Source organism: Podarcis tiliguerta (assembly GCF_965153285.1).
Source record: "Podarcis tiliguerta genome assembly, chromosome: 4".
In the NCBI taxonomy this organism is placed as follows: domain Eukaryota; kingdom Metazoa; phylum Chordata; class Lepidosauria; order Squamata; family Lacertidae; genus Podarcis; species Podarcis tiliguerta.
This window is the reverse complement of record NC_139537.1, coordinates 45,374,311-45,391,751: the sequence shown is the minus strand read 5'-3', so window position 1 is coordinate 45,391,751 and position 17,441 is coordinate 45,374,311. Positions and strand designations below refer to the sequence as shown.

General features: G+C 41.1%; 1 protein-coding gene and 1 long non-coding RNA gene across 2 annotated transcripts in view; one reads left to right on the top strand and one right to left on the bottom strand.

Annotated features, from left to right (window-relative positions):
- The first annotated feature begins 9,747 nt into the window (after positions 1-9,747).
- The window catches only part of NRIP1 (nuclear receptor interacting protein 1), a 75,201-nt gene continuing 67,507 nt past the window's right edge, over positions 9,748-17,441 (top strand). Inside the window, exon 1 of the mRNA XM_083439222.1 lies at positions 9,748-10,229. The gene's annotated coding sequence lies outside the window, so the exon portion shown is untranslated. The remainder of the gene's footprint in view (positions 10,230-17,441) is intronic.
- Positions 11,776-17,441, bottom strand: part of LOC310677049 — a 39,768-nt gene continuing 34,102 nt past the window's right edge. The window contains exon 2 of the long non-coding RNA XR_014510897.1: positions 11,776-12,262. This is a non-coding gene — a long non-coding RNA (uncharacterized lncRNA). The remainder of the gene's footprint in view (positions 12,263-17,441) is intronic.

Genomic DNA, 17,441 nt, shown 5'->3' with positions numbered 1-17,441 from the left:
TGGCTGGGTTTGCACAAACTCTTTGCACCTCTCCTCTGTTCATAACAGATTAGAGGGTGGGTGCCCAATCCCAGCATCCAATAAAAAGTGGACTTGTTTAAGGGTGTGTGTGTTCAGTGTAGGAGAACTGCAAACAGGAACTAAGCAGGAAGAACAAATGATTTATTGTGTAGTGTGGGCTTTTTGAAGAGATATTTACTGATACCTTTCACCGGTACCATAGAAGGTACTGGTGGGCACACTAGAGCCTTCAGGCACCCTTACTGTGACCCCTGGGCGACACTAAGTGGTACCGCATGTCTGTTAATAATACCCTCCCAGAAGGTAGAAGAGCTGAACTCTTGTTGCAAGATTATTAATACAGTAGCAAAGCTGGAAACAGCTTACGTTTACTTTGTGCTCTAACTGATGAAGATTAGTTATTCATTTGTGATAGAAAGCCATGTAATATCCTGTAAAACAGGGACAAATTGCATGACTGACGATACTGTAATTCCTGTGTAAAAGCCCAGTTCTTTGACTTCTACACAAGCAAAGAACAGCTATTAGCATTGCTCTGAAATGGTGGTCTGTGGTGTCTGTTGGAGCTACAGAAAGTTTTGTACTAGCTGCATGAGTCACCCCAGCCAGGGGACCTTTTGACTGTCACCATTTACAGGCAACATTTTGTAGACAATCACTCAACTTGTTCATTGTTTATAGGTTTATAGATAGATGATAGATGATAGAGAGATAGATAGATAGATAGACAGATGATGATGATGATGATGATGATAGATGATAGATAGATAGATGATAGATAGATGATAGATAGATAGATGATAGATAGATAGATGATAGATAGATAGATAGATAGATAGATAGATGATAGATAGATAGATAGATAGATGATAGATAGATCAATGATAGATAGATAGACTGATCAATCAATCAATCCATGGCAATATAGTTTGCAGATATGGTACAGTATGTGCCATGATATATGTGTGCCTCTAAGATCACACATGGAGAAATGCAAAAACTTCTGTTCTCTGTTTACATGATGCAATAGATGCAGAGAAGGAGTAGAAAACACATTTGTTCCCTGTTTTCTTCACATCTCTATATAACATTGAAATACACTATTATTTCTTAGTAGAGACACATCTTTGACTACAAAGAGAGATTGGTAATCCGATCAATTGGCAATTTAACAGGCTACCTGTTGCAATCATAAAATGAGAATGGGACATGAATGACAAGAGGAAAGGCAAAGATTTCAGAATCATTTCCAGTTATTTATTTATAAGAGATTTTGATTGCTGGACAAGAACTACATAAGGAGGAAGCAAAGTAAACCCGACTATCCACAAAATGGGCTTTACAATGTGAACCTAGACTGGATTTTAAGGATGAGTCAGTTAAGAGACTGAGATGGTGAAAAGAGCCAGTTATAAACAACTCTGTTTTGTCTATTTTTAACTGCAGAAAATTTACAATCATCTGTGCTTTCATACTTCCCAGTGAGTCTATGTGGTAATAGCGCTGTTGGAAACAGCTGGTTGAAATGATAGATGGGTTGGTGAGTCAACACGTAAATGAAACCAATTTCATAGCAATGCGTAATCTTGCATAAAGGTAGCTTAGGCATGCTGAATGACAAGGCAAGCAACATGAAACCCCATGAAGATACAGATGTAAGTACATTAGTGGAAGGCTACTACTGCAGGTAGTTTTTTAATAATTATTAGAGCCAATGTAGGATTATAGTCAAGAAGAACACGGAGATCTAGTGAAATGACAGTGGAAAGAGAATGAGGTATTGCTGTTAATTGAAAGCCATTTCTCATTTATATTTCATTCAATGTTATGTGCCAACTAAACTTAAGGCATCCTATGGAATAACTGGCAAAGTTCTCATTGATTTCAGTGAGGCAGTACATCGTGTTTTCCTTGTGGGATAGGCAATGCAACCTCCAAATAATCATATAATGCAGCCAGCTATTGTGACTGAATGTCAAAATGCAAATCTTGTGACTGTGCAAAACAGCTACTTAACAGTGAGGGTTTTGTTCATAGGCACTACCCAGAATGACAGTCAGTGTTAGGTATTTTGGCTGTCTAGGTAAAATATTTAAAAAGCCAGCAAAGGTGAAGCAGGGGGTAAACCAGCACCCACTTCTGAATTATGAGAAATACTGCATGCCATTAAACATCTTTTATTTAGGGGCTTGAAGAGAAGTTTGAGGTGTTTCATGGGACCTGTTGCCTGGTGACGTCAGAGCTCAAACCCTTACCTATTTTCCTGCTGATCTGACCAGCAGTGTAGCATCAGTTGCTGGTGCCCGGGGCATGTGTGCTAGGCAGGAGGGCATTCAAAGAACAGGACAATATACAAATGTAATAAATAAATAATTGTACAAATGCCTATACTGATAGCACACAAACTGGGCATTCAACAGGGAGCTGCAGTTGGTCATGGTTCCTTGACAACGTACCTGTATAAATAATGATGGCAGTACCCATGATGTCACATAATAAAAAATTCAAAATAATGGTGCAGGTGCATGACTTCCCTCACCAAAGACATCAGTGGCACTATTTGATCACAGCATTTTCACAAGTACAAATACTATGGTTTGTGTGGCAGAGAAATAGAATTTCATCCTACAGAAATAAAATCCGGATGGGAAATGTTTGAGAAGGAAATGTACATTTGTTGCAGAAAACCACAATTATTAAGAAAGGATCAGAAAAAAAAGTTACTTATGCCTTGCTAGTGAGGTCTATAAACATGGCATTTGGGAAGTGGTGCCTTTTTTACAGGGCAAATTTGTATTCTTTGTGAAAGGACTATCTGTACTGCAAGACCCTACGCCTTGATGAATGTTTATTGGGGGCTTTTCTTCTTCCTGAAGTGCAATACGTCTGTCTTCATTACATCTCAGAGTGAAAGCTGCAATCTATACAAAATTGAATTTGGATCCTGCTTATATCCTACAGCAGCTTCTCTTCATATGCTGTAGTCTTATCAAAGAGTTTTCAAAGAGAAATCACTTGTGCAAAGACAGCTGTTTGATAACATGGAAAGGCTGACAGAAACCCTTACATACCTACTGTAGTGGGAACAAACACCCTGTGATGACAGTTGTTAGTTGGTGTTTGGTGAGTCAGACTGCTATACTGACCCTCCAGCCTTTAATCAGATTTATAATCGTGACAAAGCTTTATTTCCAATGCAATAACATTTTGATTTAACACAAACCCTCTGGTCAACTTGACCCAGAGAGCCACCAAACATGCTAAGCATTAGGAAAGCTTTCATTAAAGTATTCCCACCATATATCAGCATGGAAATCTTAATGACAGTGACTGACCCAAGCACTTCCTCGATTATGAGACTGTGTAAAGCAATGTAGAAAAATATTTTCTCTCTACATGGCTTAGGCTGTGCACACACCATTTTAGTTTAAAAATGTGCATCACACTCTTTATCATGTTGGTCTCAAAGAGGGTTACAACAATAACATACACACTATGCAAAATTTAAAACAAATCAAAACTCCAAAATTTAAAACCTCAAGAATTTAAAGCACATTTAAAGCACATTGTTTCCTTCAAAGAATTCTGGGCACTGTCATTTTTAAGGTTTGCTGGAAATTGTAACTGTGAGGGGCAAGGATTCTTTGACAGAAATATCTGCTTCCAAGGTACAACATGTACACTGTACATCTGTCTCACTGTATGTGTGCATCATTATAAAATGCTTGCAAGCTCACATTTCTTCACCAGCTGTGCAGGGGGGAAACTATAATATTTTGTTTTATAGATGAGGTATCACTGGTGAGAATGATAATGACTATGGCTATTATTGGCACCTGAATAATAAAAATTTAAGAACATAAGGTAAGCCTGCTGGGTCAGGCAAAGGTAAAGGACCCCTGAACTGTTAAGTCCAGTCAAAGGTGACTAAGGGGTGCAGCGCTCATCTCGCTTTTCAGGCTGAGGAAGCCGGTATTTGTCTGCAGACAGCTTTCCGGGTCATGTGGCCAGTATGACTAAACCGCTTCTGGCGCATGGAGGACCGTGATGAGTGCCAGAGTGCACAAAAACATTGTTTTACCCTCCCACCACAGTGGTACCTATTTATTTACTTGCATAGGTATGCTAGGTTGGCAGAAGCTGGGACAGAGCAACAGGAGCTCACCCTGTCACACGGATTCGAACTAAGCCAAGAGGCTTAGTGGTTTAGACCACAGTGCCACACGCGCTGCAGGGGATTATCATATTGTGGGGTTAAGACTGTGAGCCTTTATGTCTCATGTGCAGACATCATTGTAACATAGAGCTGGTACTTACTTTTAAACATATTAATCTAGAGGAAGTCAAGGGATTGGTCCTAATTTTTTTTTTAACTTGGTCCTTTTGTCTGTGTTCCTCCCTTGTCTACAGTGGAACTCTGCAATTGACCAAAGAACCAGTTTGGAAAACTTAGGAGGAGGCACATCTAATGTGTCTCCTTTGTAACCTGAAAACTAAACACAATAAATTTGAACTTACCCACTTTAATGCCAATCCCATTTGTGGGTCAACTGTGATCACAATGCTCATTTGCATTCTACAGTATGCATTCCACTGCATACAGTTCTTCAGACTTTGTTGTGTTGTAACCACTATTCTGGTTTGTTTGTTCTTTATAGGCAAGCATTTTTCTTGTGTTGCTTTGGCCACTTGGAAGGGGTGCAATTAATCTCAACTATTTCTGCACTCTTATGTAGCTGACCAAACCCGAGGAAGGCACAGAGTAATGTGGAAGGGAAAGGAGAACAGACAGTGTTATGTAAACTCCAAAGACATGAAGCAAGTCAGCAAGATGCTGCAAGTACTGTATATGAAACCCTCTTTGTAGCATTAAAGGGTAGCTTACAGGATCGCATAATGAAAAAACTCCAACATTCAGATCTTTTCCTTATTGCTTATACGACTTCAGATCATGGCTGTCTGATCTATGTGTTAATAATGCAGAACTCTCTGATTCTGAATAGTGAGAAGTATATTTTTAGAACAGCTATCCGGCTAAAAGAGGACAGTGTCTTTCAGAAGCATATTAGGACATGCAGACAGGGACGGAGGGGAAGCAAATATAAGAATATGCTACATATAACCATGGTGAAGTGACTTCCTTAATAATGCTATTACTGCAAACATGCTTCAAACCAGAAGTTAAAGAATGTGCTAATTGTTTGGGAATATTGATACCGTCAACCATTATATTTAAGCACTTAAATTGTAGAATTAGCAACAATGTACTATGGATTAGTTTGCTATTCATTCTAGCGTTGCTTTTCAATTTTCACAGCTGTGGATTGCAGCCAAAATGGGGCCACTGAGAAACACAAGGTAGATATCAGCATAGCCCAGGTTTGTAGCAGTACAACAACAAAAATGTTGTGGTGGCGGGGGGGGGGGGGCATCCACCACATAATGACTTACATGGAGCAGTAAAACTCTTTGCTTCTATTATTGAGTGCATCCAACATGGGCTGATACATTTACCTTAGAATCCATCCAGACCACAATACAGACAGTAAAAACATGAACATGTATTTAATTAAGGAATATAATATCCAGAACAAGTAGTCATCAAATACAAAATATGCATAGCTCCAATATCCTATCCTAAGTAACTCTTTTCCTTAACTATGCTCGCTCTTTTTCAGACACTTCCATTAGCTGTCTCATCTCATTCTCCCCGTGCTAAGCAGCCCAACTGCCTTTTTCCAACCAACAGCCTCTACCTGTCACTCACTCTAACTCCACCCAGCATTCAATCTCACTCTCCCACTGTCAATCATTTCCCCACTTACCCTTCTGTCACTTGCTTCCCCCTCCCCCGCAAGTTGTCAAAATGTGGTATCCCATGACAGCAAAGGACAATTTTGTGAATTGCAATTATGACATGTGTTAACCCACCATAGGAAAAGGATGCCCTCAATTGTGGTTGGAATAATGGCAGGAAGGTCCACTGGGTTATATTCCATTTGCAGGGATCCTTTGAACACCCCACCACCTGGGTCAAACAGAAGCTTCAGACTCCATCGTCACAAGCATAGTTGGGTTCTTCTGGGACAATCTTTTTCTTTTCCTCTTTCCAATCAGTTTGCACGAACACAATTAGCAATTTCTCCTTGTGACTCCCAATCCTCATTCTCAGTGACTGTCTCTTTAAAAACAAGAATGAGCTCTCAACCATGTTAGATGCAGATCTCTTGGTGGCAAAGGCCTTTCTCTGCTGCACAACAGCAAGGTCTCTAAATCAAAGATGTCTGCAAACACCCAGAGGAATAAAATAAACATAGCCTCCTGGTCTGAAATGATAGCCATTTGCATTGTTCAACTTTTTCTCCACTTGCTGATATTTTCATTCATTTCTTTTCCCATTGCATCCTTTGATTGTTCCATCTGAGCCCAATGAGCCTATGCCTATTTGGGTGTTGCTCACATTACCACCTTAGGTTTTCTTTGGTGTGTTTCACCACTCCCCCCCCCCCCCCGGCTGTTTGCATTAGCATGTCTTCCATTCTTTTCTATCGGTGTACATACTAGGGGACATTTATGGGTGGGATAGCTTTATCCTATGCAAAGTTGTTCACACCTTAGCTAGAGATGAATTAGGAACTAAGGACTCCAATATGTATGGGTGAAGCTAGTCTGAGAAACTACACATGAACAGCAGTGGAATGCAGCTGGTTAACATCCTAGCTTTAACTAATGTCTTAATAATTGTGTTAACTCTTTCATGTATGGTTTCATCATTCATCTCGCCTCACTCCCCTCTTCTGTTTCTTTGACAGCCACACCCTTCCACCACTCCACTGTCATTTTCTAACAGATAGTCTTTGCCTGTCACTCATTCTAACACAGCACAAAATTCCATTCCAGTCATTCTTCCACTTGCTGTTCTGCCGCAAAACAAAGCAATAAGGACTGAGCATGCTTAGGGGTCACAGAATGCCGAGAGTCTGTTGGGAGGAAAAGCAAAGAACTGTGGCAAGAGAGGAAACATGGTTCATGGAGCCACCACTTGCATCTGTCGTGGTCTGTTTAGGACCAGTTTTATATACAGTGGCACACAATTTCTATATGATTTACAAATGTTCGCATTTTATTACTTACCTCTCAGTACATTTATCTGAAACGCCAATGATTTCTATTTACTTTTTTTTTTTTTACTTCACATGCTATTCTTATTGTACTTAATGAAGATGACATCTACGATAAGTTACATTGTATATGAACTCAGTGTCAATGCATTAAGGTCACTACATCATGTTACAATACTTTATACAAAACACTTCATTCTGTTTGACAAATGAAACAGAGCTCCCTTAACTAAATCGCAACCTGCCCTTCTCGACCTCTTAAATACTGCAATAACAGTAAAACTGTAAATTAATTCTGCCATGGATGTAATTATTTTTTCTCCCCCCACCCCCTGGCTTCTCTCTGGCTCCTTCCTTTGCTATCTTACAACACACAAATGAATTTATAACGTTCCACTCTAGCCACTGATTGAAATAGGTTCAGTTTTAATCTGTAGAACATACATAACAGTCTTTCTTGCCCTTTCATAAAATTATCTTGAACCTAATTCTAAATTCATTTAGGGACAATCCATATCCTTCCACAGAACTTTATTTCCCATGGACTGATCCCACTATACAGCAGTTGTGCTAAATGAAATATCACATCTTCACTCCACAACGCTGCTGGTTTCAGGGCTTTAGAAGAGGGAGAGGAACCTTTATGAGTGTCTGAATTGGCCCTTTACCTCAAATGATCTCAAACACGTCTAGCCATCTTTACTAATCAGACTGTGCCGTCATTCTTGGGAGAGTTCTTAAATCATTGTTTCAATGAGTATTATGTTTGAAACTATTTACTCCAGAGGAGTCCCACTGGCTGTTATTTACTAGCAAGGGATATCAGTATTACAGTACTGGTGTTACATTTGCCAAGGCACATTGAGTTGGTAGTAATAAGGACTCAGAGATCCTCAAGGCTGGATCCGTCACCCATCACCCTCTCTCACTGCCACAATTAATTAATCCAAATAATTGTTCCGTAAACAAAAGGCAAGAAAAAACTTGTGCAGCTATACATCACTCTATCACTGTCTGATCTAGGGATGTGATTGAATAAAGGTGTATACATACATAATAGAAGTTATCTGTTAGTTTACTTCCCAGAAGTTCTTGAGAAAGCTGAACAGCTGGAAAGTGCTGAAATAGATGGAAACTATGAGGTGCACTCAGACCCGATACACATGCACCTCCGGATCTCATTTATTTCATAAAAATTATACATCACCTGATTGTAAAATAGAGAAACCATCAAAGAATAAAATAGTAAAAACAGTTGAAAACAACTATCAGTACTTGACACATTTAAAAAGGGATCTGGGCCACATTTTTATTTCAGTAGCTGAGAGCATATTTAGGTATGGTCTTTTCTTTTGAAAGTTCTAGGAAACTATTTGTTAGTACAGTGGTACCTCGGGTTACATACGCTTCAGGTTACATACACTTCAGGTTACAGACTCCGCTAAGCCAGAAATAGTACCTCGGGTTAAGAACTTTGCTTCAGGATGAGAACAGAAATCATGCAGCGGCGGCGCAGTGGCAGCAGGAGGCCCCATTAGCTAAAGTGGTCTTCAGGTTAAGAACAGTTTCAGGTTAAGAACGGACCTCCAGAATGAATTAAGTACTTAACCTGAGGTACCACTGTAATCAGGTCTGGACAAACAAAGACCATAATTTCCTAGTTTGTTCAGCTGTAGTTGGAGGCGCTTCCAAGTTCAGTTCTGGTCCTTACTCCTCAACAGCCACACCTGCCAAACTTATGTGACATGAAGTCTTCTTCATATTCTGAGTCTCTCCCATTTATGTTTCCTCACCCATCCTGATGGACATACGCACCCCACCAAGACCTTGGTCCAGGCTCTGTAATACTGGGGCACCCTTGACAGAAAACCTTGAAAGAATGTTTCAAAATAGGATATCAGACAACTCCATGTCCTTCTTGACCTCACGTTATTAGCTGGGACGTGTGTTTCCCAATTGAAAGCTTAGAGGTGGACTTGAAAGGCTTCAAACAAGACATACACATAACAGATATTAAATAATGAAATTCAGCATAATTTAAAATGTGTTTAAATTTGTTGACTGGAGTCCTATTACCTTCCACACACTCATGGTTGGAGTCCGCAAATGAACATTGAACCCAACACATCAAAGGTGTGCATTAACTATTCCAGAAAAAAAATCGCAATGCAAAACACCAGGACTTATTTTTGCTTATATGGTGCAATTATGCAAAGCTTTCCTCCTTTGGGGCTTTACAGCGCTCAGAACAGGATTTGAATATCCTTGATTTAAGATCTGCCCCCTCCCCCCTCGCCCGCTGAGAACAGTGTACAATACTGTATTAAATATATATATATATATATCTCGCATGCGTGCCCTGTAAAAAAAGCAAGCAAGCAAAGCTGGCCTGTCTATCTATTGTCCTTACAGTCAAACATCAACTTTATTTTCAAGCCTCGTCTTTCTCCAGTTGCAGAGATGCTCCCAGGCAGACTCCTCGGCGAGCCTGCCTCGCACATCTGCTTGGCTGTGGCTGCCGGGAGAGAAAGAGGTTAAACCGGAGAAACTTGGCTCAAGCGATGAATGGCGAGGAGGGGAGAGGGAGGGAGGGGAGGGACGGGCTGACAGGGTGGAAAGGGAGGAGGGGAGGGGAGGGAGGATCTCGGGCTGCGGGTGAGGCTTTGAAAGTCAGCCTCACAGGCATTGCAGCAGAGCCCCGAACCAGCGAGAAAGAGCGGAGGCGCTGCTGCCAGCGCGGGCGCCGAGCTCTTGCTCCGGAGAGGACGGCGTCCCCGGGGAGCTTTGTGTATCTGCGTGCTGGGCGGGCGTCTGCGGCGGCGTCGCCTTCACGAGTTGCTTCTTCCCCTCCCCGTTCAGGCGCCGCTCGCCGGAGCTCTCCGCGCTAGAACTCATCGCCGGAGTTCGCGCCCGCTTGTCAGGGGTGGCATTTGGAGGAGGCGGCGGCAGCGGCGCGCGCGCGCGCTCGGAGCTCTCCCTCCGGCGGACAGGAGGGCGAGAGGCGAGCCAAGGCAGACGGAGAGCAGGAGAAGCTTCCCGGGAGAAAGGCGGCTGGGAGCGGCGGTCGCCGCGCAAGGGGCCGGCGAGGTGAGTTGGCGAGGGCCACGGAGGCCGGCGCTTTTTCCGCCTCTGCCGCTGGAGAGAGCGGAGGCGAGCAATGGGAAATGGCCGCGGTGGTGGCGGCGGCGGCTGGGGGCTCGATGGAGAGACGGAGGGGAGCGGAGGCGCTGCGTTGGCAACCTGACAGAACCAGCGAGCGCCCGGAGAGGGAGGGAGGGAGCGAGAGAGGGATGGGGCTCCGGCGACGAGGGAACAATACCCGGGCTTGACTTCGGGTCTCCCAGGAGCGAGAGATTATTTCCGGTGGCAGCCCGTCTCCCTCCTCGCGAAGCATTTGAGACAAATAAAGTTTGACCGGCAATTAAATGTGGGTGGGAAGGCAGGGCAAGCGGAGTGGGTAGTTTCCTTCTGCTGACCCCCTTTTCTTGCTTTGCATTCTTTCTGAGAGACGGACCTTTCTCTCCCCCCCCCTCCTCCCTCCCTGAATTATTCAGGGAGCCACGAAGTCTTGTGCGCAGGAGCTGCAGTTCCATCAGCAGCAGCTCCTCTGCGGGATGTGGAAGGAAAGAGGAAAACCTGGCGTGTGGCTCGAGCGTCCGCCTTCCTTCCCTCTCCCTCCCTCGCTCCAAAGTCTCTTTCCATCCCTTGCTAAGCTTCCACCTCTTCTTAATTGCCTGCACAACCGCACTAGACAAGGCCATGCCTCCTTTCCGTCTGCGCTCACCTCCTGTTATTTATTCACTTGGTTATTTATTCACTTCCTCCCCATCGCCACGCACGCACGCACACATGCACACGCACACCGGCTGGGTAGATTCCCCCCTCCACCCCCTCTTCTGTGTCACATACAAACTCCCACTCCATCCCCATCCTCCAGAAAAGGTGCTTTCTCATTATTTAGTTCCATCATGCTACGCTCCTCCATCCCTTTCCCCCGCATATTGTCCTTTCCTTTTCGTCTGTATGGCAAGCACCACCACATTCGGTCGCACTCTATATCCTTCTGATTACTTTTCTCACCCTAGGAAGTATAAATATTTTAAAGTGTTTTCTTCTTCGTTGTGATTTGAGAAATTGGAAAATGGACTTGGAAACAAGTTGGGCTGTCATTGCAAATAGTTTGCGTATTTGAGCAGAAATTTTGTTCTGTGACGGTAAGGTCTCTAGAAGTGGTATTAAGAGACTTTAATTTTTTAAAAAATTAAATGTATCCCTGTTTGACATGATTGTGAATCCTTGATACACGGGCTTCTTCTTCTAAAAGCCCGTCATATTTTCAGGTGCACTCTAGTGTATGTTCTCTTTGGCAAGATGAAGTTTCTGAAAATCTATTTTGTGTGTCTTAAGTCATAACTAACTGGTTCCGTGATAACTAATTGCTGAGATGCTTTATTCAATTGGCATTGAAACAGATTAGTAAGTCATGGCTGCATGCAGAATTGTACGGATATATAAATCATATAATTCATTAGGAAAAGAGTAACTATTCAACATGCTGAATTTCAGAAATAAAAGGTTACTTTCTGGAGGTCTTCTTCTTTAGCCTGTAAATAAAGACTCTTCTAGTGGCCGATCTGAGTGGATCTTTATTTAAACTTACGTGTGACACATCACTAAAAGTTTCTGATGTAAGTGTTAGAGCACTGAATATAAAGATGTTTGAAGGGAGAATGCTGATGACTATTTTTAATGTCTGCAAATGCTTGTAGGTGGTTGACTGCTCACGTGGTACAAACAGCTAAATTCAAATCTAAAGTATAAGTTTAATACATTTGCTTGGCTCCCCCCTTTCTTCAGTGAAAGAAAGATCATAGTTTGTTGTTGTTTGAGTAAATTCCTCATTGCAAATTGATAATAGATTGAAATGGAAGGTGTGATGGTTGTGTGATATGCTACTGTTGCATGGAGATAAATTGCAGTCTGCACTGTATCCTGTAATCTGTCTTCTCTGGTTTCATTTGATCTCCCCTTCTGACCACTAAAGAGGTTCAAGATTTCTCACAATTGTTTTGGACAGAAGTCTTGTGCCCTCCATTATCTTGGTCATTATTCTGTTCCTCCTTATTCACCGGAAGACAATTTAAAGAAAACATCAGCAAAACATTAAACAGTGAAATGGTAGCATTTTACACATTCAGCTTGTTAAATTTCATCTGCTAATTTACTTAACCAGAAGTTAAATTTGACTATATCCAAACCATATCCAAGTTGTTGAAATTCGAATGAATGCTGTTGTGCACACTATGATTATTATTGATAAAGTGAATAAATCTCATTAAATACTGTAATATAAAATCTCAAGAGGCTATAATTTTCCAGAGAATGAAGCATGATGCAGAAAGTGCAAAGTCTTATAGACTAAACTTTTTAAAAATGCAGCAAGAGCGCTTGGCATATCCATAATTTATCCATTAGGATACTACAGTTTAATTCATGTATTAATTTTTACTGGGCATGTGCAAGTTTTCTCTGTTCTGAGGTCTTCTTTGTGTTTTGAACTCTGAAAATCCCCTTGAAGGCCCATGGGATTTTTGAGAAAGTTATAAATTAAAAGATGCAAAAGTTTATTAATCTATGGTGGCTGTTACATAGAGGTTAGAAAACATTCGCACTTTAGTGTGATGATTAGTCCTGGGCCTGGAAATACTACATGTGTTTTGAACCTGGGTATTTTGTATGTATTGCATTTATTCTGGGGGGAAAATTGCTGGAGAAAAATTCTAACTCCTTTCTTGTATCTTGTTTTTCAAACTCAGTTTTAAGGTGAAGTATGAGAACTGTGACAGGTTACTGGTCTAAACTAGATGTGGCATTTTATTTTCATTTGTTTGAGCTGTTTGTTTGTTTGTTTGTTTCAGTTAGACATTGCATCAGCTGGAGAAGATAATCATTATGGTGATCATAAAAGCATGGAAGGGGAATATAATTCTTTATTCCCCTGCTGGATTTCCAAGGAAAATCTCTTCTCTGAAGCTATTTACATTGGCATTAATGGAGGATTTCCTCCCAATGAGGGATTCCCCCCCCCCAGCAAATACCAGCTTTTAAAAAAAGGAATTTTCTTTATGAGCACAGCAGGGAAGGGTTAAATTCTGCCTCCTTGTCTACTGTGCTCCTTCCCCTCCCGTCATCTGATGTAATGTACATATTTTTAATGCCTCTTAAATGCAAATATGCATTTTACTTCTGTGTTGGCTCTTTGATTGGTTATCTTATTTGCTGATTTTTATACCACTTCTTAGCCACCGAAAATGGTATTCAGATCTGCGATAAAGGAAGTGCTAGGATGTGTTTTGTAAAAAAAAAAAAAAATGCGCAAAAAATATGTCTTTTTTCAACAAATACAGATTGTTATGAAAATAAAAATGAAAGACTACTTGATGTTACATAAGCTCCTTTTGTATCCTGCCTGGTGGTCATGCCTTAGGCTTCCACTAGTGTATGCTAGTGAAAATGTCAAGGCCTTATAGAGGTTTCCTATGACATTGGTTCTGTATACCTTTTTAGTTGTAAAGCAGCAGTTATAAATTGTTTTGATGAATGATGAATTTCTTTGGAAGCTTATTAGGCTTTCCTTGCTGAGGCTCATGAGACCTGTATAATACCAGACTGATCTTCCTAAAACATGCCAATTATTGTTTTCTTGTGACATGCAGCCAATGGTACTTTTCAATGTTGTAGAAGGTGCTTTTAGTTCGTGTGGAATAATAATGAGGCACCAAAGGCAAAACCAATTCCCTGGGACATTTGTCAGAATCTTTTTCAACAAGCAAAAGGTCTGTGGCAGATGTTCAGGGTTTCCTCTGCAGTATACAATAAGGATTCCCAGAACCAAGAAAGTTTATAAACCGTGCTATTTGAAAATCATTTCCAATGTCTCCTGTCATGAGAACAGACAATGGTAGTAGGCAAAAGAAGACACTTCTCAGTCTTGCTTCTTTTAGGGCATGGATAGGCAAACTAAGGCCTGGCCCAATCACCGTCTAAATCTGGCCTGCGGATGGTCCGGGAATCAGCATGTTTTTACATGAGTAGAATGTGTCCTTTTATTTAAAATTCACCTCTGGGTTATTTGTTGGGCATAGGAATTCATATTTCCCCCAAAAAATATAGTCTGGCCCTCCACAAGGTCTGAGGGACAGTGGACCGGCCCCCTGCTGACCCCTGTTTTAGGGCAAACAATTGGCTTCTTAATACTGCCTTCACATACACTCAGTGGAGCTTCTTTCTGAGTAGACATGCATAGGATTGTACTGTTAGCTTTTAGGCAAGCCACCATCTCCCCATTTCCTGCTCTTATGGATTGTTATTAGGATTATTGAAAGAACTTGTGTAAAGCACTTTGTAAATGAATGCTTGGTATTATTATTATTATTATTTTCTATTTTTATATAGTAAATGGAGGCAGATTGAGCTATGAAAACAGGAATGTCCTTTTAGTACAACATATATCTAGTCAATAAACCATATTTTAAGGGCCATTTAAAACTATTTACACACTATTTACTTGTTACATAATTTTTGTTTTAGAGACAGAGACTGGTGGAGTTTTGTGCTTTTTTGCTTCAAAAAAGGATTATGCTCATTAATAGAGATTACGTTTATCTATGGCTGATAGTCATGATATCTAAATGGAACATCCACATTCTGAGACTATATTTATGAATATCACCCAGGAAGGCTTTCATGCCAAATTTGTGTACCTGCCTGAGGCATCTGTCTGTTACTAACAGATTAGATAGACCCTTTGTCTTATCAAGAATCTTCTTGTGTTCTTTCTTCCAACTTGTTTCTTCTCCTAGTCATTTTTAAAGTATATGTATGTAATTTGCACTTTTGTTCATGTTTTTAATAAAATTAACGCGTGTGCACACTTAATTGCATGCATGCTCAAAATACAACTTTCCTGGTCACATGTTAATATGTAAAATATTAACTAACAGGTGCAGATTACAACAAGCAAATGATTTTTTTCTTTTGAAGAATTTAAGGCAAGCTGTTTACAACAGCAGCAGTGTGTATAAAAAGGCATGTCGATATTGTATTTTATTTTCCTATTTATTTTATTTGAGCTATACTCTACACTTTCCTCCAAAGAAGACATTGCCAAATTGGAAGAGGTAGATCAACCTAATATGCACTTAGCATTTTAAAAAATCTGTGTATTTCCTCTTTATTTTGATTAAATACATGCCTTCCTTAAATCAGTTCTGCAAAATGCATGTGCTTACCCCCCCCCCCAACGTCAGAATTTCAAAAGTGGAAAGACGGATCCTGTAGTTGCATTGTAGTCTACTTAAGTCCGTGTCCGTCTTTTCTTAAAACTGCAGTAAATTTGCCCAACATTTTTAAAAAACCTGGATTCTTTTTTCCAATAGCAAGATGAATTTATAAAGAAAAGAAAATTAGTTACAGATCATTATCCTGAGGGCAAGTATTGAATAAAAATCCTTTAATAGCGGAACTAAAGTGTGAACCCACAGTGTTATAGATTAAAGCCACCTGTACTAACATCGCAATTGAAACAAAATTGTTCTTCTTCATCTGGAAGATAGTCTGGTTCAGAATATGAAATCTCAAACTGGAAATAAGTTCATAATTTTGGAGCATCTATTTGGATGGTGTAAGGGACGCGGGTGGTGCTGTGGGTTAAAGCCTCAGTGCCTAGGGCTTGCCGATCGAAAGGTCAGCGGTTCGAATCCCTGCGGCGGGGTGCGCTCCCGTTGTTCGGTCCCAGCGCCTGCCAACCTAGCAGTTCGAAAGCACTCTCGGGTGCAAGTAGATAAATAGGGACTGCTTACTAGCGGGAAGGTAAACGGCGTTTCCGTGTGCGGCTCTGGCTCGCCAGAGCAGCGTTGTCACGCTGGCCACGTGACCCGGAAGTGTCTTCGGACAGCGCTGGCCCCCGGCCTCTTTGAGTGAGATGGGCGCACAACCCTAGAGTCTGTCAAGACTGGCCCATACGGGCAGGGGTACCTTTACCTTTACCTTTATTTGGATGGTGTGCTCTGGCCATGTGGCACTGGCTAGCATGAACATAATCAGGCACTGGAGTTCCTCTGTGGGGTTGTAATTCTGTAGCTAGGAACTACATGTGGGACTCACCTTTGAGGATAAATTTCAGTGCTGACTCTCACAAGGAAAGCTTTGTGGTGAGTTGGTGGGATCAAGTACATTGCACTATTGAGATATGGGGAAGGACAGCATTCTACAGCAGCTAACATAATCCCACGTTTTTCAGGCAAAAGGAGCAATTGGATCTTTAGGAATATGGATGAACCATTTGTTTCCCCCACTTACCCTTCCTACCTATATATGGAAGCACAAATAGCTGTTCATTTTATCCCTGCACTGGGGTCCTACTCCCCACATGTACATACTTGAATGCATGCACACATCTTTTCCACGTGCCCCCAGCCAATAATAATCAGTTCAAAGTGCTGTTGTGTGCTTGTGATGAGTGCAAATCTGAATTTTTTTTTTATGGTTGTCTGTGTTACATCTTTGTTTACTTTGTTACATAGGCCAAACTTACAGAAATACAGATTCAGCCAATCCATATCACATTATAGGTAAATGACAAATAAAACAATAGATGAAAATAACTTAATATACCAACAGATGGGGAAGTTTTCTTCAGATGTTTTCTGAACTTTTTGTAATTTGAAAATTTATACAGATTTTTGTATAGTGCCTTGAATAGTTCAGTTAGATCTGAAAACTTGAAGACTTCCCAATTGAGCATTGGTTTGTGAATACTGAATAATGTGTATAAAGTTTATAAAACTGTGTGTGATTATTAGGTTGGATTCAGACTTTGCTCACACTGATGGAGTCATCTATTGCCACTGGGAGAGGAGAGGAGAGGGAACCCTTCAGAAAATTGTGGGAAAGGGGCCTTACTTAAACTCCCTGCCTTCAGAGTACTGCCACTTTTAAAGTTAAGCACCTAAATGCAGTGTTAGAAACTGGGATATGAAAGCTAGGAGCTAAATGGCACCTTAAACCTAGGTTATGGGCAGAACAACAGAATTTCTAGGCTTGCTTTTTTATAATGAGAATACAAAAGGGAAAATGAATGAACTGCTGCTAAAATATTATGTTCATTTTTCAAATGGTCTAGTCCTTCCTCTGCCCGCCCCCCTGATATTCTTAAGAGGGTCTCTTTTCCAGTCTTCAGAGAGTAGCTAGAAGTGGGGAGGCAGAAAAAGGTCCTATTTTCCTTCTACTCTGCACTTT